Consider the following 19,703-nt stretch of genomic DNA (forward strand, 5'->3'; position numbering starts at 1 on the left):
CAAAAAGTGCCCTTTTTCCGTGACATTGGAATATCTCAATTGCATCCTCCTCACATCATCTCTAATTCTCTAAACCGATTGGTGAGAAAACCTGAGTGCCCTCCCCTCTGACCTTCTCCACCAATGTGTACAATAAAATGCTTGAAAAGGTACTGCTGAGATTTGAACTCAGGATCTCCTGTTTACGAGACAGGCACTTTAACCAACTAAGCACCAGCACCCATAAAAGAGATATATTTTGCAGATGTGAACACCCACACCTATTTGAATCAAACCATTCTCATTAATTTAACCCACATCTCTGTCTAGCAAAATCACATCACAAAAGAGATGTCTTTTACTAATATTGGTCATTCAAGGACAGTACATTTTTCATTTGGGTCTCGAGATGAATAAACTCAAGAACCTCTGCCATGGATACTTAAACTATGATTTGGGACCCAAAGCAGTTATTAACATGGGTGGGTCGCGAGATATGAGTAAACATTCAGAATCATACACCATTTCTTCATAATGTTGGTCGTTTGAGGACTCTGCATTTCTCATTTGGCTCTCGAGCTTAAAAATGGTAAAAACCTCTGGAACAGCAGTTGAATCAGTTCGTGTAAGTAATTAACCTACGATATGCTGGGGAACTTTGTCAAAAGGCAGAGTTGCTGAGTTTCTTAGCTTTCAGAGTAAGTCTTAACCTGTTCAAAAAACAACCCTTCTGAAAGTACATTGCAGTGCCGTGACCCAGATTCGAACCGGGGTTGCTGCGGCCACAACGCAGAGTACTAAACACTATACGATCACGGCTGGCTACAAGAGGTGGCTTTGTAAAGCCTACATAGGCTGTGAAAGTGATGTGCACAAACTGGCTAAACACTTTTCATATTGGTCTCGATAATGAATAAAGTGAAGAAACAGTTGAGCTTTACACATTCAAAAAGTGCCCTTTTTCCGTGACATTGGAATATCTCAATTGCATCCTCCTCACATCATCTCTAATTCTCTAAACCGATTGGTGAGAAAACCTGAGTGCCCTCCCCTCTGACCTTCTCCACCAATGTGTACAATAAAATGCTTGAAAAGGTACTGCTGAGATTTGAACTCAGGATCACCTGTTTACGAGACAGGCACTTTAACCAACTAAGCCACAGCACCCATGAAAGAGATATTTTTCCAGATGTGAACACCCACACCTATTTGAATCAAACCATTCTCATTAATTTAACCCACATCTCTGTCTGGCAAAATCACATCACAAAAGAGATGTCTTTTACTAATATTGGTCATTCGAGGACAGTACATTTTTCATTTGGGTCTCGAGATGAATAAACTCAAGAACCTCTGCCATGGATACTTAAACTATGATTTGGGACCCAAAGCAGTTATTAACATGGGTGGGTCGCGAGATATGAGTAAACATTCAGAATCATACACCATTTCTTCATAATGTTGGTCGTTCGAGGACACTGCATTTCTCATTTGGCTCTCGAGCTTAAAAATGGTAAAAACCTCTGAAACAGCAGATGAATCAGTTCGTATAAGTAATTAACCTACGATATGCTGGGGAACTTTGTCAAAAGGGAGAGTTGCTGAGTTTCTTAGCTTTCAGAGTAAGTCTTAACCTGTTCAAAAAACAACCCTTCTGAAAGTACATTGCAGTGCTGTGACCCGGATTCGAACCGAGGTTGCTGCGGCCACAACGCAGAGTACTAACCACTATACGATCACGGCTGGCTACAAGAGGTGGTTTTGTAAAGCCTACATAGGCTGTGAAAGTGATGTGCACAAGCTGGATAAACACTTTTCATATTGGTCTCGATACTGAATAAAGTGAAGAAACAGTTGAGCTTTACACATTCAAAAAGTGCCCTTTTTCCGTGACATTGGAATATCTCAATTGCATCCTCCTCACATTATCTCTAATTCTCTAAACCGATTGGTGAGAAAACCTGAGTGCCCTCCCCTCTGACCTTCTCCACCAATGTGTACAATAAAATGCTTGAAAAGGTACTGCTGAGATTTGAACTCAGGATCTCCTGTTTACGAGACAGGCACTTTAACCAACTAAGCCACAGCACCCATGAAAGAGATATATTTTGCAGATGTGAACACCCACACCTATTTGAATCAAACCAGTATCATTAATTTAACCTACATCTCTGTCTAGCAAAATCACATCACAAAAGAGATGTCTTTTACTAATATTGGTCATTCGAGGACAGTACATTTTTCAGTTGGGTCTCGAGATGAATAAACTCAAGAACCTCTGCCATGGATACTTAAACTATGATTTGGGACCCAAAGCAGTTATTAACATGGGTGGGTCGCGAGATATGAGTAAACATTCAGAATCATACACCATTTCTTCATAATGTTGGTCGTTCGAGGACACTGCATTTCTCATTTGGCTCTCGAGCTTAAAAATGGTAAAAACCTCTGAAACAGCAGATGAATCAGTTCGTGTAAGTAATGAACCTACGATATGCTGGGGAACTTTGTCAAAAGGCATAGTTTCTGAGTTTCTTAGCTTTCAGAGCAAGTCTTAACCTGTTCAAAAAACAACCCTTCTGAAAGTACATTGCAGTGCCGTGACCCGGATTCAAACCGGGGTTGCTGCAGCCATAACGCAGAGTACTATCCACTATACGATCACGCCTGGCTACAAGAGGTGGCTTTGTAAAGCCTACATAGGCTGTGAAAGTGATGTGCACAAACCGGCTAAACACTTTTCATATTGGTCTCGATACTGAATAAAGTGAAGAAACAGTAGAGCTTTACACATTCAAAAAGTGCCCTTTTTCCGTGACATTGGAATATCTCAATTGCATCCTCCTCACATGATCTCTAATTCTCTAAACCGATTGGTGAGAAAACCTGAGTGCCCTCCCCTCTGACCTTCTCCACCAATGTGTACAATAAAATGCTTGAAAAGGTACTGCTGAGATTTGAACTCAGGATCTCCTGTTTACGAGACAGACACTTTAACCAACTAAGCCACAGCACCCATGAAAGAGATATATTTTGCAGATGTGAACACCCACACCTATTTGAATCAAACCAGTATCATTAATTTAACCTACATCTCTGTCTAGCAAAATCACATCACAAAAGAGATGTCTTTTACTAATATTGGTCATTCGAGGACAGTACATTTTTCATTTGGGTCTCGAGATGAATAAACTCAAGAACCTCTGCCATGGATACTTAAACTATGATTTGGGACCCAAAGCAGTTATTAACATGGGTGGGTCGCGAGATATGAGTAAACATTCAGAATCATACACCATTTCTTCATAATGTTGGTCGTTCGAGGACACTGCATTTCTCATTTGGCTCTCGAGCTTAAAAATGGTAAAAACCTCTGAAACAGCAGATGAATCAGTTCGTGTAAGTAATTAACCTACGATATGCTGGGGAACGTTGTCAAAAGGGAGAGTTGCTGAGTTTCTTAGCTTTCAGAGTAAGTCTTAACCTGTTCAAAAAACAACCCTTATGAAATTACATTGCAGTGCCGTGACCCGGATTCGAACCGGGGTTGCTGCTGTCACAACGCAGAGTACTAACCACTGCTGGCTACAAGAGGTGGCTTTGTAAAGCCTACATAGGCTGTGAAAGTGATGTGCACAAACTGGCTAAACACTTTTCATATTGGTCTCGATAATGAATGAAGTGAAGAAACAGTTGAGCTTTACACATTCAAAGAGTGCCCTTTTTCCGTGACATTGGAATATCTCAATTGCATCCTCCTCACATTATCTCTAATTCTCTAAACCGATTGGTGAGAAAACCTGAGTGCCCTCCCCTCTGAACTTCTCCACCAATGTGTACAATAAAATGCTTGAAAAGGTACTGCTGAGATTTGAACTCAGGATCTCCTGTTTACGAGACAGGTACTTTAACCAACTAAGCCACAGCACCCATGACAGAGATATATTTTGCAGATGTGAACACCCACACCTATTTGAATCAAACCAGTATCATTAATTTAACCTACATCTCTGTCTAGCAAAATCACATCACAAAAGAGATGTCTTTTACTAATATTGGTCATTCGAGGACAGTACATTTTTCATTTGGGTCTCGAGATGAATAAACTCAAGAACCTCTGACATGGATTCTTAAACTATGATTTGGGACACAAAGCAGTTATTAACATGTCATAGGTGGGTCGCGAGATGTGAGTAAACATTCAGAATCATACACCATTTCTTCATAATGTTGTTTGTTCGAGGACACTGCATTTCTCATTTGGCTCTCGAGCTTAAAAATGGTAAAAACCTCTGAAACAGCAGATGAATCAGTTCGTGTAAGTAATTAACCTACGATATGCTGGGGAACTTTGTCAAAAGGGAGAGTTGCTGAGTTTCTTAGCTTTCAGAGTAAGTCTTAACCTGTTCAAAAACAACCCTTCTGAAAGTACATTGCAGTGCCGTGACCCGGATTCGAACCGGGGTTGCTGCGGCCACAACGCAGAGTACTAACCACTATACGATCACGCCTGGCTACAAGAGGTGGCTTTGTAAAGCCTACATAGGCTGTGAAAGTGATGTGCACAAACTGGCTAAACACTTTTCATATTGGTCTCGATAATGAATAAAGTGAAGAAACAGTTGAGCTTTACACATTCAAAAAGTGCCCTTTTTCCGTGACATTGGAATATCTCAATTGCATCCTCCTCACATCATCTCTAATTCTCTAAACCGATTGGTGAGAAAACCTGAGTGCCCTCCCCTCTGACCTTCTCCACCAATGTGTACAATAAAATGCTTGAAAAGGTACTGCTGAGATTTGAACTCAGAATCTCCTGTTTACGAGACAGGCACTTTAACCAACTAAGCCACAGCACCCATGAAAGAGATATATTTTGCAGATGTGAACACCCACACCTATTTGAATCAAACCATTCTCATTAATTTAACCCACATCTCTGTCTAGCAAAATCACATCACAAAAGAGATGTCTTTTACTAATATTGGTCATTCGAGGACAGTACATTTTTCATTTGGGTCCGAAGATGAATAAACTCAAGAACCTCTGCCATGGATACTTAAACTATGATTTGGGACCCAAAGCAGTTATTAACATGGGTGGGTCGCGAGATATGAGTAAACATTCAGAATCATACACCATTTCTTCATAATGTTGGTCGTTTGAGGACTCTGCATTTCTCATTTGGCTCTCGAGCTTAAAAATGGTAAAAACCTCTGAAACAGCAGATGAATCAGTTCATGTAAGTAATGAACCTACGATATGCTGGGGAACTTTGTCAAAAGGCATAGTTTCTGAGTTTCTTAGCTTTCAGAGCAAGTCTTAACCTGTTCAAAAAACAACCCTTCTGAAAGTACATTGCAGTGCCGTGACCCGGATTCAAACCGGGGTTGCTGCAGCCATAACGCAGAGTACTATCCACTATACGATCACGCCTGGCTACAAGAGGTGGCTTTGTAAAGCCTACATAGGCTGTGAAAGTGATGTGCACAAACCGGCTAAACACTTTTCATATTGGTCTCGATACTGAATAAAGTGAAGAAACAGTTGAGCTTTACACATTCAAAAAGTGCCCTTTTTCCGTGACATTGGAATATCTCAATTGCATCCTCCTCACATTATCTCTAATTCTCTAAACCGATTGGTGAGAAAACCTGAGTGCCCTCCCCTCTGACCTTCTCCACCAATGTGTACAATAAAATGCTTGAAAAGGTACTGCTGAGATTTGAACTTAGGACATCCTGTTTACGAGACAGGCACTTTAACCAACTAAGGCACAGCACCCATGAAAGAGATATATTTTGCAGATGTGAACACCCACACCTATTTGAATCAAACCAGTATCATTAATTTAACCTACATCTCTGTCTAGCAAAATCACATCACAAAAGAGATGTCTTTTACTAATATTGGTCATTCGAGGACAGTACATTTTTCATTTGGGTCTCGAGATGAATAAACTCAAGAACCTCTGCCATGGATACTTAAACTATGATTTGGGACCCAAAGCAGTTATTAACATGGGTGGGTCGCGAGATATGAGTAAACATTCAGAATCATACACCATTTCTTCATAATGTTGGTCGTTCGAGGACACTGCATTTCTCATTTGGCTCTCGAGCTTAAAAATGGTAAAAACCTCTGAAACAGCAGATGAATCAGTTCGTGTAAGTAATGAACCTACGATATGCTGGGGAACTTTGTCAAAAGGAAGAGTTGCTGAGTTTCTTAGCTTTCAGAGTAAGTCTTAACCTGTTCAAAAAACAACCCTTCTGAAAGTACATTGCAGTGCCGTGACCCGGATTCAAACCGGGGTTGCTGCAGCCATAACGCAGAGTACTATCCACTATACGATCACGCCTGGCTACAAGAGGTGGCTTTGTAAAGCCTACATAGGCTGTGAAAGTGATGTGCACAAACCGGCTAAACACTTTTCATATTGGTCTCGATACTGAATAAAGTGAAGAAACAGTAGAGCTTTACACATTCAAAAAGTGCCCTTTTTCCGTGACATTGGAATATCTCAATTGCATCCTCCTCACATGATCTCTAATTCTCTAAACCGATTGGTGAGAAAACCTGAGTGCCCTCCCCTCTGACCTTCTCCACCAATGTGTACAATAAAATGCTTGAAAAGGTACTGCTGAGATTTGAACTCAGGATCTCCTGTTTACGAGACAGACACTTTAACCAACTAAGCCACAGCACCCATGAAAGAGATATATTTTGCAGATGTGAACACCCACACCTATTTGAATCAAACCAGTATCATTAATTTAACCTACATCTCTGTCTAGCAAAATCACATCACAAAAGAGATGTCTTTTACTAATATTGGTCATTCGAGGACAGTACATTTTTCATTTGGGTCTCGAGATGAATAAACTCAAGAACCTCTGCCATGGATACTTAAACTATGATTTGGGACCCAAAGCAGTTATTAACATGGGTGGGTCGCGAGATATGAGTAAACATTCAGAATCATACACCATTTCTTCATAATGTTGGTCGTTCGAGGACACTGCATTTCTCATTTGGCTCTCGAGCTTAAAAATGGTAAAAACCTCTGAAACAGCAGATGAATCAGTTCGTGTAAGTAATTAACCTACGATATGCTGGGGAACGTTGTCAAAAGGGAGAGTTGCTGAGTTTCTTAGCTTTCAGAGTAAGTCTTAACCTGTTCAAAAAACAACTCTTATGAAATTACATTGCAGTGCCGTGACCCGGATTCGAACCGGGGTTGCTGCTGTCACAACGCAGAGTACTAACCACTGCTGGCTACAAGAGGTGGCTTTGTAAAGCCTACATAGGCTGTGAAAGTGATGTGCACAAACTGGCTAAACACTTTTCATATTGGTCTCGATAATGAATGAAGTGAAGAAACAGTTGAGCTTTACACATTCAAAAAGTGCCCTTTTTCCGTGACATTGGAATATCTCAATTGCATCCTCCTCACATTATCTCTAATTCTCTAAACCGATTGGTGAGAAAACCTGAGTGCCCTCCCCTCTGAACTTCTCCACCAATGTGTACAATAAAATGCTTGAAAAGGTACTGCTGAGATTTGAACTCAGGATCTCCTGTTTACGAGACAGGTACTTTAACCAACTAAGCCACAGCACCCATGACAGAGATATATTTTGCAGATGTGAACACCCACACCTATTTGAATCAAACCAGTATCATTAATTTAACCTACATCTCTGTCTAGCAAAATCACATCACAAAAGAGATGTCTTTTACTAATATTGGTCATTCGAGGACAGTACATTTTTCATTTGGGTCTCGAGATGAATAAACTCAAGAACCTCTGACATGGATTCTTAAACTATGATTTGGGACACAAAGCAGTTATTAACATGTCATAGGTGGGTCGCGAGATGTGAGTAAACATTCAGAATCATACACCATTTCTTCATAATGTTGTTTGTTCGAGGACACTGCATTTCTCATTTGGCTCTCGAGCTTAAAAATGGTAAAAACCTCTGAAACAGCAGATGAATCAGTTCGTGTAAGTAATTAACCTACGATATGCTGGGGAACTTTGTCAAAAGGGAGAGTTGCTGAGTTTCTTAGCTTTCAGAGTAAGTCTTAACCTGTTCAAAAAACAACCCTTATGAAATTACATTGCAGTGCCGTGACCCGGATTCGAACCGGGGTTGCTGCGGCCACAACTCAGAGTACTAACCACTATACGATCACGGCTGGCTACAAGAGGTGGCTCTGTAAAGCCTACATAGGCTGTGAAAGTGATGTCCACAAACTGGCTAAACACTTTTCATATTGGTCTCGATAATGAATAAAGTGAAGAAACAGTCGAGCTTTACACATTCAAAAAGTGGCCTTTTCCCGTGACATTGGAATATCTCAATTGCATCCTCCTCACATCATCTCTAATTCTCTAAACCGATTGGTGAGAAAGCCTGAGTGCCCTCCCTTCTGACCTTCTCCACCAATGTGTACAATAAAATGCTTGAAAAGGTACTGCTGAGATTTGAACTCAGGATCTCCTGTTTACGAGACAGGCACTTTAACCAACTAAGCCACAGCACCCATGTAACTGATATATTTTGCAGATGTGAACACCCACACCTATTTGAATCAAACCATTCTCATTAATTTAACCTACATCTCTGTCTAGCAAAATCACATCACAAAAGAGATGTCTTTTACTAATATTGGTCATTCGAGGACAGTACATTTTTCAGTTGGGTCTCGAGATGAATAAACTCAAGAACCTCTGCCATGGATACTTAAACTATGATTTGGGACCCAAAGCAGTTATTAACATGGGTGGGTCGCGAGATATGAGTAAACATTCAGAATCATACACCATTTCTTCATAATGTTGGTCGTTCGAGGACACTGCATTTCTCATTTGGCTCTCGAGCTTAAAAATGGTATAAACCTCTGAAACAGCAGATGAATCAGTTCGTGTAAGTAATTAACCTACGATATGCTGGGGAACTTTGTCAAAAGGGAGAGTTGCTGAGTTTCTTAGCTTTCAGAGTAAGTCTTAACCTGTTCAAAAAACAACCCTTCTGAAAGTACATTGCAGTGCCGTGACCCGGATTCGAACCGGGGTTGCTGCGGCCACAACGCAGAGTACTAACCACTATACGATCACGGCTGGCTAAAAGAGGTGGCTTTGTAAAGCCTACATAGGCTGTGAAAGTGATGTGCACAAGCTGGCTAAACACTTTTCATATTGGTCTCGATAATGAATAAAGTGAAGATACAGTCGAGCTTTACACATTCAAAAAGTGCCCTTTTTCCGTGACATTGGAATATCTCAATTGCATGCTCCTCACATTATCTCTAATTCTCTAAACAGATTGGTGAGAAAACCTGAGTGCCCTCCCCTCTGAACTTCTCCACCAATGTGTACAATAAAATGCTTGAAAAGGTACTGCTGAGATTTGAACTCAGGATCTCCTGTTTACGAGACAGGCACTTTAACCAACTAAGCCACAGCACCCATGAAAGAGACATATTTTGCAGATGTGAACACCCACACCTGTTTGAATCAAACCAGTATCATTAATTTAACCTACATCTCTGTCTAGCAAAATCACATCACAAAAGAGATGTCTTTTACTAATATTGGTCATTCGAGGACAGTACATTTTTCATTTGGGTCTCGAGATGAATAAACTCAAGAACCTCTGCCATGGATACTTAAACTATGATTTGGGACCCAAAGCAGTTATTAACATGGGTGGGTCGCGAGATATGAGTAAACATTCAGAATCATACACCATTTCTTCATAATGTTGGTCGTTCGAGGACACTGCATTTCTCATTTGGCTCTCGAGCTTAAAAATGGTAAAAACCTCTGAAACAGCAGATGAATCAGTTCGTGTAAGTAATTAACCTACGATATGCTGGGGAACTTTGTCAAAAGGCAGAGTTGCTGAGTTTCTTAGCTTTCAGAGTAAGTCTTAACCTGTTCAAAAAACAACCCTTCTGAAAGTACATTGCAGTGCCGTGACCCGGATTCGAACCGGGGTTGCTGCAGCCATAACGCAGAGTACTAACCACTATACGATCACGCCTGGCTACAAGAGGTGGCTTTGTAAAGCCTACATAGGCTGTGAAAGTGATGTGCACAAACCGGCTAAACACTTTTCATATTGGTCTCAATACTGAATAAAGTGAAGAAACAGTAGAGCTTTACACATTCAAAAAGTGCCCTTTTTCCGTGACATTGGAATATCTCAATTGCATCCTCCTCACATGATCTCTAATTCTCTAAACCGATTGGTGAGAAAACCTGAGTGCCCTCCCCTCTGACCTTCTCCACCAATGTGTACAATAAAATGCTTGAAAAGGTACTGCTGAGATTTGAACTCAGGATCTCCTGTTTACGAGACAGGCACTTTAACCAACTAAGCCACAGCACCCATGAAAGCTATATATTTTGCAGATGTGAACACCCACACCTATTTGAATCAAACCAGTATCATTAATTTAACCTACATCTCTGTCTAGCAAAATCACATCACAAAAGAGATGTCTTTTACTAATATTGGTCATTCGAGGACAGTACATTTTTCAGTTGGGTCTCGAGATGAATAAACTCAAGAACCTCTGCCATGGATACTTAAACTATGATTTGGGACCCAAAGCAGTTATTAACATGGGTGGGTCGCGAGATATGAGTAAACATTCAGAATCATACACCATTTCTTCATAATGTTGGTCGTTCGAGGACACTGCATTTCTCATTTGGCTCTCGAGCTTAAAAATGGTAAAAACCTCTGAAACAGCAGATGAATCAGTTCGTGTAAGTAATTAACCTACGATATGCTGGGGAACTTTGTCAAAAGGGAGAGTTGCTGAGTTTCTTAGCTTTCAGAGTAAGTCTTAACCTGTTCAAAAAACAACCCTTATGAAAGTATTTTGCAGTGCCATGAACCGGATTCGAACCGGGGTTGCTGCAGCCACAACGCAGAGTACTAACCACTATACGATCACGGCTGGCTACAAGAGGTGGCTTTGTAAAGCCTACATAGGCTGTGAATGTGATGTGCACAAACTGGCTAAACACTTTTCATATTGGTCTCGATACTGAATAAAGTGAAGAAACAGTTGAGCTTTACACATTCAAAAAGTGCCCTTTTTCCGTGACATTGGAATATCTCAATTGCATCCTCCTCACATCATCTCTAATTCTCTAAACCGATTGGTGAGAAAACCTGAGTGCCCTCCCTTCTGAACTTCTCCACCAATGTGTACAATAAAATGCTTGAAAAGGTACTGCTGAGATTTGAACTCAGGATCTCCTGTTTACGAGACAGGCACTTTAACCAACTAAGCCACAGCACCCATGAAAGAGACATATTTTGCAGATGTGAACACCCACACCTATTTGAATCAAACCAGTATCATTAATTTAACCTACATCTCTGTCTAGCAAAATCACATCACAAAAGAGATGTCTTTTACTAATATTGGTCATTCGAGGACAGTACATTTTTCATTTGGGTCTCGAGATGAATAAACTCAAGAACCTCTGCCATGGATACTTAAACTATGATTTGGGACCCAAAGCAGTTATTAACATGGGTGGGTCGCGAGATATGAGTAAACATTCAGAATCATACACCATTTCTTCATAATGTTGGTCGTTCGAGGACACTGCATTTCTCATTTGGCTCTCGAGCTTAAAAATGGTAAAAACCTCTGAAACAGCAGATGAATCAGTTCGTGTAAGTAATTAACCTACGATATGCTGGGGAACGTTGTCAAAAGGGAGAGTTGCTGAGTTTCTTAGCTTTCAGAGTAAGTCTTAACCTGTTCAAAAAACAACCCTTATGAATTTACATTGCAGTGCCGTGACCCGGATTCGAACCGGGGTTGCTGCGGCCACAACGCAGAGTACTAACCACTATACGATCACGGCTGGCTACAAGAGGTGGCTCTGTAAAGCCTACATAGGCTGTGAAAGTGATGTCCACAAACTGGCTAAACACTTTTCATATTGGTCTCGATAATGAATAAAGTGAAGAAACAGTCGAGCTTTACACATTCAAAAAGTGGCCTTTTCCCGTGACATTGGAATATCTCAATTGCATCCTCCTCACATCATCTCTAATTCTCTAAACCGATTGGTGAGAAAGCCTGAGTGCCCTCCCTTCTGACCTTCTCCACCAATGTGTACAATAAAATGCTTGAAAAGGTACTGCTGAGATTTGAACTCAGGATCTCCTGTTTACGAGACAGGCACTTTAACCAACTAAGCCACAGCACCCATGTAACTGATATATTTTTCAGACGTGAACACCCACACCTATTTGAATCAAACCATTCTCATTAATTTAACCTACATCTCTGTCTAGCAAAATCACATCACAAAAGAGATGTCTTTTACTAATATTGGTCATTCGAGGACAGTACATTTTTCAGTTGGGTCTCGAGATGAATAAACTCAAGAACCTCTGCCATGGATACTTAAACTATGATTTGGGACCCAAAGCAGTTATTAACATGGGTGGGTCGCGAGATATGAGTAAACATTCAGAATCATACACCATTTCTTCATAATGTTGGTCGTTCGAGGACACTGCATTTCTCATTTGGCTCTCGAGCTTAAAAATGGTATAAACCTCTGAAACAGCAGATGAATCAGTTCGTGTAAGTAATTAACCTACGATATGCTGGGGAACTTTGTCAAAAGGGAGAGTTGCTGAGTTTCTTAGCTTTCAGAGTAAGTCTTAACCTGTTCAAAAAACAACCCTTATGAAATTACATTGCAGTGCCGTGACCCGGATTCGAACCGGGGTTGCTGCTGTCACAACGCAGAGTACTAACCACTGCTGGCTACAAGAGGTGGCTTTGTAAAGCCTACATAGGCTGTGAAAGTGATGTGCACAAACTGGCTAAACACTTTTCATATTGGTCTCGATAATGAATGAAGTGAAGAAACAGTTGAGCTTTACACATTCAAAAAGTGCCCTTTTTCCGTGACATTGGAATATCTCAATTGCATCCTCCTCACATTATCTCTAATTCTCTAAACCGATTGGTGAGAAAACCTGAGTGCCCTCCCCTCTGAACTTCTCCACCAATGTGTACAATAAAATGCTTGAAAAGGTACTGCTGAGATTTGAACTCAGGATCTCCTGTTTACGAGACAGGTACTTTAACCAACTAAGCCACAGCACCCATGACAGAGATATATTTTGCAGATGTGAACACCCACACCTATTTGAATCAAACCAGTATCATTAATTTAACCTACATCTCTGTCTAGCAAAATCACATCACAAAAGAGATGTCTTTTACTAATATTGGTCATTCGAGGACAGTACATTTTTCATTTGGGTCTCGAGATGAATAAACTCAAGAACCTCTGACATGGATTCTTAAACTATGATTTGGGACACAAAGCAGTTATTAACATGTCATAGGTGGGTCGCGAGATGTGAGTAAACATTCAGAATCATACACCATTTCTTCATAATGTTGTTTGTTCGAGGACACTGCATTTCTCATTTGGCTCTCGAGCTTAAAAATGGTAAAAACCTCTGAAACAGCAGATGAATCAGTTCGTGTAAGTAATTAACCTACGATATGCTGGGGAACTTTGTCAAAAGGGAGAGTTGCTGAGTTTCTTAGCTTTCAGAGTAAGTCTTAACCTGTTCAAAAAACAACCCTTATGAAATTACATTGCAGTGCCGTGACCCGGATTCGAACCGGGGTTGCTGCGGCCACAACTCAGAGTACTAACCACTATACGATCACGGCTGGCTACAAGAGGTGGCTCTGTAAAGCCTACATAGGCTGTGAAAGTGATGTCCACAAACTGGCTAAACACTTTTCATATTGGTCTCGATAATGAATAAAGTGAAGAAACAGTCGAGCTTTACACATTCAAAAAGTGGCCTTTTCCTGTGACATTGGAATATCTCAATTGCATCCTCCTCACATCATCTCTAATTCTCTAAACCGATTGGTGAGAAAGCCTGAGTGCCCTCCCTTCTGACCTTCTCCACCAATGTGTACAATAAAATGCTTGAAAAGGTACTGCTGAGATTTGAACTCAGGATCTCCTGTTTACGAGACAGGCACTTTAACCAACTAAGCCACAGCACCCATGTAACTGATATATTTTTCAGATGTGAACACCCACACCTATTTGAATCAAACCATTCTCATTAATTTAACCTACATCTCTGTCTAGCAAAATCACATCACAAAAGAGATGTCTTTTACTAATATTGGTCATTCGAGGACAGTACATTTTTCAGTTGGGTCTCGAGATGAATAAACTCAAGAACCTCTGCCATGGATACTTAAACTATGATTTGGGACCCAAAGCAGTTATTAACATGGGTGGGTCGCGAGATATGAGTAAACATTCAGAATCATACACCATTTCTTCATAATGTTGGTCGTTCGAGGACACTGCATTTCTCATTTGGCTCTCGAGCTTAAAAATGGTATAAACCTCTGAAACAGCAGATGAATCAGTTCGTGTAAGTAATTAACCTACGATATGCTGGGGAACTTTGTCAAAAGGCAGAGTTGCTGAGTTTCTTAGCTTTCAGAGTAAGTCTTAACCTGTTCAAAAAACAACCCTTCTGAAAGTACATTGCAGTGCCGTGACCCGGATTCGAACCGGGGTTGCTGCGGCCACAACGCAGAGTACTAACCACTATACGATCACGGCTGGCTACAAGAGGTGGCTTTGTAAAGCCTACATAGGCTGTGAAAGTGATGTGCACAAGCTGGCTAAACACTTTTCATATTGGTCTCGATAATGAATAAAGTGAAGATACAGTCGAGCTTTACACATTCAAAAAGTGCCCTTTTTCCGTGACATTGGAATATCTCAATTGCATGCTCCTCACATTATCTCTAATTCTCTAAACAGATTGGTGAGAAAACCTGAGTGCCCTCCCCTCTGAACTTCTCCACCAATGTGTACAATAAAATGCTTGAAAAGGTACTGCTGAGATTTGAACTCAGGATCTCCTGTTTACGAGACAGGCACTTTAACCAACTAAGCCACAGCACCCATGAAAGAGACATATTTTGCAGATGTGAACACCCACACCTGTTTGAATCAAACCAGTATCATTAATTTAACCTACATCTCTGTCTAGCAAAATCACATCACAAAAGAGATGTCTTTTACTAATATTGGTCATTCGAGGACAGTACATTTTTCATTTGGGTCTCGAGATGAATAAACTCAAGAACCTCTGCCATGGATACTTAAACTATGATTTGGGACCCAAAGCAGTTATTAACATGGGTGGGTCGCGAGATATGAGTAAACATTCAGAATCATACACCATTTCTTCATAATGTTGGTCGTTCGAGGACACTGCATTTCTCATTTGGCTCTCGAGCTTAAAAATGGTAAAAACCTCTGAAACAGCAGATGAATCAGTTCGTGTAAGTAATTAACCTACGATATGCTGGGGAACTTTGTCAAAAGGCAGAGTTGCTGAGTTTCTTAGCTTTCAGAGTAAGTCTTAACCTGTTCAAAAAACAACCCTTCTGAAAGTACATTGCAGTGCCGTGACCCGGATTCGAACCGGGGTTGCTGCAGCCATAACGCAGAGTACTAACCACTATACGATCACGCCTGGCTACAAGAGGTGGCTTTGTAAAGCCTACATAGGCTGTGAAAGTGATGTGCACAAACCGGCTAAACACTTTTCATATTGGTCTCGATACTGAATAAAGTGAAGAAACAGTAGAGCTTTACACATTCAAAAAGTGCCCTTTTTCCGTGACATTGGAATATCTCAATTGCATCCTCCTCACATGATCTCTAATTCTCTAAACCGATTGGTGAGAAAACCTGAGTGCCCTCCCCTCTGACCTTCTCCACCAATGTGTACAATAAAATGCTTGAAAAGGTACTGCTGAGATTTGAACTCAGGATCTCCTGTTTACGAGACAGGCACTTTAACCAACTAAGCCACAGCACCCATGTAACTGATATATTTTTCAGATGTGAACACCCACACCTATTTGAATCAAACCATTCTCATTAATTTAACCTACATCTCTGTCTAGCAAAATCACATCACAAAAGAGATGTCTTTTACTAATATTGGTCATTCGAGGACAGTACATTTTTCAGTTGGGTCTCGAGATGAATAAACTCAAGAACCTCTGCCATGGATACTTAAACTATGATTTGGGACCCAAAGCAGTTATTAACATGGGTGGGTCGCGAGATATGAGTAAACATTCAGAATCATACACCATTTCTTCATAATGTTGGTCGTTCGAGGACACTGCATTTCTCATTTGGCTCTCGAGCTTAAAAATGGTATAAACCTCTGAAACAGCAGATGAATCAGTTCGTGTAAGTAATTAACCTACGATATGCTGGGGAACTTTGTCAAAAGGGAGAGTTGCTGAGTTTCTTAGCTTTCAGAGTAAGTCTTAACCTGTTCAAAAAACAACCCTTCTGAAAGTACATTGCAGTGCCGTGACCCGGATTCGAACCGGGGTTGCTGCGGCCACAACGCAGAGTACTAACCACTATACGATCACGGCTGGCTACAAGAGGTGGCTTTGTAAAGCCTACATAGGCTGTGAAAGTGATGTGCACAAGCTGGCTAAACACTTTTCATATTGGTCTCGATAATGAATAAAGTGAAGATACAGTCGAGCTTTACACATTCAAAAAGTGCCCTTTTTCCGTGACATTGGAATATCTCAATTGCATGCTCCTCACATTATCTCTAATTCTCTAAACAGATTGGTGAGAAAACCTGAGTGCCCTCCCCTCTGAACTTCTCCACCAATGTGTACAATAAAATGCTTGAAAAGGTACTGCTGAGATTTGAACTCAGGATCTCCTGTTTACGAGACAGGCACTTTAACCAACTAAGCCACAGCACCCATGAAAGAGACATATTTTGCAGATGTGAACACCCACACCTGTTTGAATCAAACCAGTATCATTAATTTAACCTACATCTCTGTCTAGCAAAATCACATCACAAAAGAGATGTCTTTTACTAATATTGGTCATTCGAGGACAGTACATTTTTCATTTGGGTCTCGAGATGAATAAACTCAAGAACCTCTGCCATGGATACTTAAACTATGATTTGGGACCCAAAGCAGTTATTAACATGGGTGGGTCGCGAGATATGAGTAAACATTCAGAATCATACACCATTTCTTCATAATGTTGGTCGTTCGAGGACACTGCATTTCTCATTTGGCTCTCGAGCTTAAAAATGGTAAAAACCTCTGAAACAGCAGATGAATCAGTTCGTGTAAGTAATTAACCTACGATATGCTGGGGAACTTTGTCAAAAGGCAGAGTTGCTGAGTTTCTTAGCTTTCAGAGTAAGTCTTAACCTGTTCAAAAAACAACCCTTCTGAAAGTACATTGCAGTGCCGTGACCCGGATTCGAACCGGGGTTGCTGCAGCCATAACGCAGAGTACTAACCACTATACGATCACGCCTGGCTACAAGAGGTAGCTTTGTAAAGCCTACATAGGCTGTGAAAGTGATGTGCACAAACCGGCTAAACACTTTTCATATTGGTCTCGATACTGAATAAAGTGAAGAAACAGTAGAGCTTTACACATTCAAAAAGTGCCCTTTTTCCGTGACATTGGAATATCTCAATTGCATCCTCCTCACATGATCTCTAATTCTCTAAACCGATTGGTGAGAAAACCTGAGTGCCCTCCCCTCTGACCTTCTCCACCAATGTGTACAATAAAATGCTTGAAAAGGTACTGCTGAGATTTGAACTCAGGATCTCCTGTTTACGAGACAGGCACTTTAACCAACTAAGCCACAGCACCCATGAAAGCTATATATTTTGCAGATGTGAACACCCACACCTATTTGAATCAAACCAGTATCATTAATTTAACCTACATCTCTGTCTAGCAAAATCACATCACAAAAGAGATGTCTTTTACTAATATTGGTCATTCGAGGACAGTACATTTTTCAGTTGGGTCTCGAGATGAATAAACTCAAGAACCTCTGCCATGGATACTTAAACTATGATTTGGGACCCAAAGCAGTTATTAACATGGGTGGGTTGCGAGATATGAGTAAACATTCAGAATCATACACCATTTCTTCATAATGTTGGTCGTTCGAGGACACTGCATTTCTCATTTGGCTCTCGAGCTTAAAAATGGTAAAAACCTCTGAAACAGCAGATGAATCAGTTCGTGTAAGTAATTAACCTACGATATGCTGGGGAACTTTGTCAAAAGGGAGAGTTGCTGAGTTTCTTAGCTTTCAGAGTAAGTCTTAACCTGTTCAAAAAACAACCCTTATGAAAGTATTTTGCAGTGCCATGAACCGGATTCAAACCGGGGTTGCTGCAGCCACAACGCAGAGTACTAACCACTATACGATCACGGCTGGCTACAAGAGGTGGCTTTGTAAAGCCTACATAGGCTGTGAATGTGATGTGCACAAACTGGCTAAACACTTTTCATATTGGTCTCGATACTGAATAAAGTGAAGAAACAGTTGAGCTTTACACATTCAAAAAGTGCCCTTTTTCCGTGACATTGGAATATCTCAATTGCATCCTCCTCACATCATCTCTAATTCTCTAAACCGATTGGTGAGAAAACCTGAGTGCCCTCCCTTCTGAACTTCTCCACCAATGTGTACAATAAAATGCTTGAAAAGGTACTGCTGAGATTTGAACTCAGGATCTCCTGTTTACGAGACAGGCACTTTAACCAACTAAGCCACAGCACCCATGAAAGAGACATATTTTGCAGATGTGACCACCCACACCTATTTGAATCAAACCAGTATCATTAATTTAACCTACATCTCTGTCTAGCAAAATCACATCACAAAAGAGATGTCTTTTACTAATATTGGTCATTCGAGGACAGTACATTTTTCATTTGGGTCTCGAGATGAATAAACTCAAGAACCTCTGCCATGGATACTTAAACTATGATTTGGGACCCAAAGCAGTTATTAACATGGGTGGGTCGCGAGATATGAGTAAACATTCAGAATCATACACCATTTCTTCATAATGTTGGTCGTTCGAGGACACTGCATTTCTCATTTGGCTCTTGAGCTTAAAAATGGTAAAAACCTCTGAAACAGCAGATTAATCAGTTCGTGTAAGTAATTAACCTACGATATGCCGGGGAACTTTGTCAAAAGGGAGAGTTGCTGAGTTTCTTAGCTTTCAGAGTAAGTCTTAACCTGTTCAAAAAACAACCCTTATGAATTTACATTGCAGTGCCGTGACCCGGATTCGAACCGGGGTTGCTGCGGCCACAACGCAGAGTACTAACCACTATACGATCACGGCTGGCTACAAGAGGTGGCTCTGTAAAGCCTACATAGGCTGTGAAAGTGATGTCCACAAACTGGCTAAACACTTTTCATATTGGTCTCGATAATGAATAAAGTGAAGAAACAGTCGAGCTTTACACATTCAAAAAGTGGCCTTTTCCCGTGACATTGGAATATCTCAATTGCATCCTCCTCACATCATCTCTAATTCTCTAAACCGATTGGTGAGAAAGCCTGAGTGCCCTCCCCTCTGAACTTCTCCACCAATGTGTACAATAAAATGCTTGAAAAGGTACTGCTGAGATTTGAACTCAGGATCTCCTGTTTACGAGACAGGCACTTTAACCAACTAAGCCACAGCACCCATGTAACTGATATATTTTTCAGATGTGAACACCCACACCTATTTGAATCAAACCATTCTCATTAATTTAACCTACA

General features: G+C 40.7%; 27 non-coding genes across 27 annotated transcripts; all 27 read right to left on the reverse strand.

The window, feature by feature from the left end:
• Nucleotides 1–147: 147 nt before the first annotated feature.
• On the reverse strand, nucleotides 148–221 carry trnat-cgu. Its single transcript has one exon. It is a non-coding gene; the product is annotated as a tRNA-Thr (tRNA).
• An 851-nt stretch (nucleotides 222–1,072) lies between these two features.
• On the reverse strand, nucleotides 1,073–1,146 carry trnat-cgu. The gene has a single exon. It is a non-coding gene; the product is annotated as a tRNA-Thr (tRNA).
• An 850-nt stretch (nucleotides 1,147–1,996) lies between these two features.
• On the reverse strand, nucleotides 1,997–2,070 carry trnat-cgu. Its single transcript has one exon. It is a non-coding gene; the product is annotated as a tRNA-Thr (tRNA).
• An 851-nt stretch (nucleotides 2,071–2,921) lies between these two features.
• trnat-cgu lies at nucleotides 2,922–2,995 on the reverse strand. The gene has a single exon. It is a non-coding gene; the product is annotated as a tRNA-Thr (tRNA).
• An 840-nt stretch (nucleotides 2,996–3,835) lies between these two features.
• Nucleotides 3,836–3,909, reverse strand: trnat-cgu. The gene has a single exon. It is a non-coding gene; the product is annotated as a tRNA-Thr (tRNA).
• An 855-nt stretch (nucleotides 3,910–4,764) lies between these two features.
• trnat-cgu lies at nucleotides 4,765–4,838 on the reverse strand. The gene has a single exon. It is a non-coding gene; the product is annotated as a tRNA-Thr (tRNA).
• An 851-nt stretch (nucleotides 4,839–5,689) lies between these two features.
• Nucleotides 5,690–5,763, reverse strand: trnat-cgu. The gene has a single exon. It is a non-coding gene; the product is annotated as a tRNA-Thr (tRNA).
• An 851-nt stretch (nucleotides 5,764–6,614) lies between these two features.
• Nucleotides 6,615–6,688, reverse strand: trnat-cgu. The gene has a single exon. It is a non-coding gene; the product is annotated as a tRNA-Thr (tRNA).
• An 840-nt stretch (nucleotides 6,689–7,528) lies between these two features.
• On the reverse strand, nucleotides 7,529–7,602 carry trnat-cgu. Its single transcript has one exon. It is a non-coding gene; the product is annotated as a tRNA-Thr (tRNA).
• Nucleotides 7,603–8,458: 856 nt separating this feature from the next.
• trnat-cgu lies at nucleotides 8,459–8,532 on the reverse strand. The gene has a single exon. It is a non-coding gene; the product is annotated as a tRNA-Thr (tRNA).
• A 505-nt stretch (nucleotides 8,533–9,037) lies between these two features.
• On the reverse strand, nucleotides 9,038–9,109 carry trnah-gug. Its single transcript has one exon. It is a non-coding gene; the product is annotated as a tRNA-His (tRNA).
• Nucleotides 9,110–9,383: 274 nt separating this feature from the next.
• On the reverse strand, nucleotides 9,384–9,457 carry trnat-cgu. Its single transcript has one exon. It is a non-coding gene; the product is annotated as a tRNA-Thr (tRNA).
• An 851-nt stretch (nucleotides 9,458–10,308) lies between these two features.
• trnat-cgu lies at nucleotides 10,309–10,382 on the reverse strand. Its single transcript has one exon. It is a non-coding gene; the product is annotated as a tRNA-Thr (tRNA).
• An 851-nt stretch (nucleotides 10,383–11,233) lies between these two features.
• trnat-cgu lies at nucleotides 11,234–11,307 on the reverse strand. The gene has a single exon. It is a non-coding gene; the product is annotated as a tRNA-Thr (tRNA).
• Nucleotides 11,308–11,812: 505 nt separating this feature from the next.
• Nucleotides 11,813–11,884, reverse strand: trnah-gug. Its single transcript has one exon. It is a non-coding gene; the product is annotated as a tRNA-His (tRNA).
• A 274-nt stretch (nucleotides 11,885–12,158) lies between these two features.
• On the reverse strand, nucleotides 12,159–12,232 carry trnat-cgu. The gene has a single exon. It is a non-coding gene; the product is annotated as a tRNA-Thr (tRNA).
• Nucleotides 12,233–13,072: 840 nt separating this feature from the next.
• On the reverse strand, nucleotides 13,073–13,146 carry trnat-cgu. The gene has a single exon. It is a non-coding gene; the product is annotated as a tRNA-Thr (tRNA).
• Nucleotides 13,147–14,002: 856 nt separating this feature from the next.
• trnat-cgu lies at nucleotides 14,003–14,076 on the reverse strand. Its single transcript has one exon. It is a non-coding gene; the product is annotated as a tRNA-Thr (tRNA).
• Nucleotides 14,077–14,581: 505 nt separating this feature from the next.
• Nucleotides 14,582–14,653, reverse strand: trnah-gug. The gene has a single exon. It is a non-coding gene; the product is annotated as a tRNA-His (tRNA).
• A 274-nt stretch (nucleotides 14,654–14,927) lies between these two features.
• trnat-cgu lies at nucleotides 14,928–15,001 on the reverse strand. Its single transcript has one exon. It is a non-coding gene; the product is annotated as a tRNA-Thr (tRNA).
• An 851-nt stretch (nucleotides 15,002–15,852) lies between these two features.
• Nucleotides 15,853–15,926, reverse strand: trnat-cgu. The gene has a single exon. It is a non-coding gene; the product is annotated as a tRNA-Thr (tRNA).
• A 505-nt stretch (nucleotides 15,927–16,431) lies between these two features.
• trnah-gug lies at nucleotides 16,432–16,503 on the reverse strand. The gene has a single exon. It is a non-coding gene; the product is annotated as a tRNA-His (tRNA).
• Nucleotides 16,504–16,777: 274 nt separating this feature from the next.
• On the reverse strand, nucleotides 16,778–16,851 carry trnat-cgu. Its single transcript has one exon. It is a non-coding gene; the product is annotated as a tRNA-Thr (tRNA).
• An 851-nt stretch (nucleotides 16,852–17,702) lies between these two features.
• trnat-cgu lies at nucleotides 17,703–17,776 on the reverse strand. The gene has a single exon. It is a non-coding gene; the product is annotated as a tRNA-Thr (tRNA).
• Nucleotides 17,777–18,627: 851 nt separating this feature from the next.
• Nucleotides 18,628–18,701, reverse strand: trnat-cgu. The gene has a single exon. It is a non-coding gene; the product is annotated as a tRNA-Thr (tRNA).
• A 505-nt stretch (nucleotides 18,702–19,206) lies between these two features.
• trnah-gug lies at nucleotides 19,207–19,278 on the reverse strand. The gene has a single exon. It is a non-coding gene; the product is annotated as a tRNA-His (tRNA).
• A 274-nt stretch (nucleotides 19,279–19,552) lies between these two features.
• Nucleotides 19,553–19,626, reverse strand: trnat-cgu. The gene has a single exon. It is a non-coding gene; the product is annotated as a tRNA-Thr (tRNA).
• Between the last annotated feature and the right edge of the window lie 77 nt (nucleotides 19,627–19,703).

The sequence above is a fragment of the Oncorhynchus mykiss genome, chromosome 16 (genome assembly GCF_013265735.2).
Source record: "Oncorhynchus mykiss isolate Arlee chromosome 16, USDA_OmykA_1.1, whole genome shotgun sequence".
Lineage (NCBI taxonomy): Eukaryota > Metazoa > Chordata > Actinopteri > Salmoniformes > Salmonidae > Oncorhynchus > Oncorhynchus mykiss.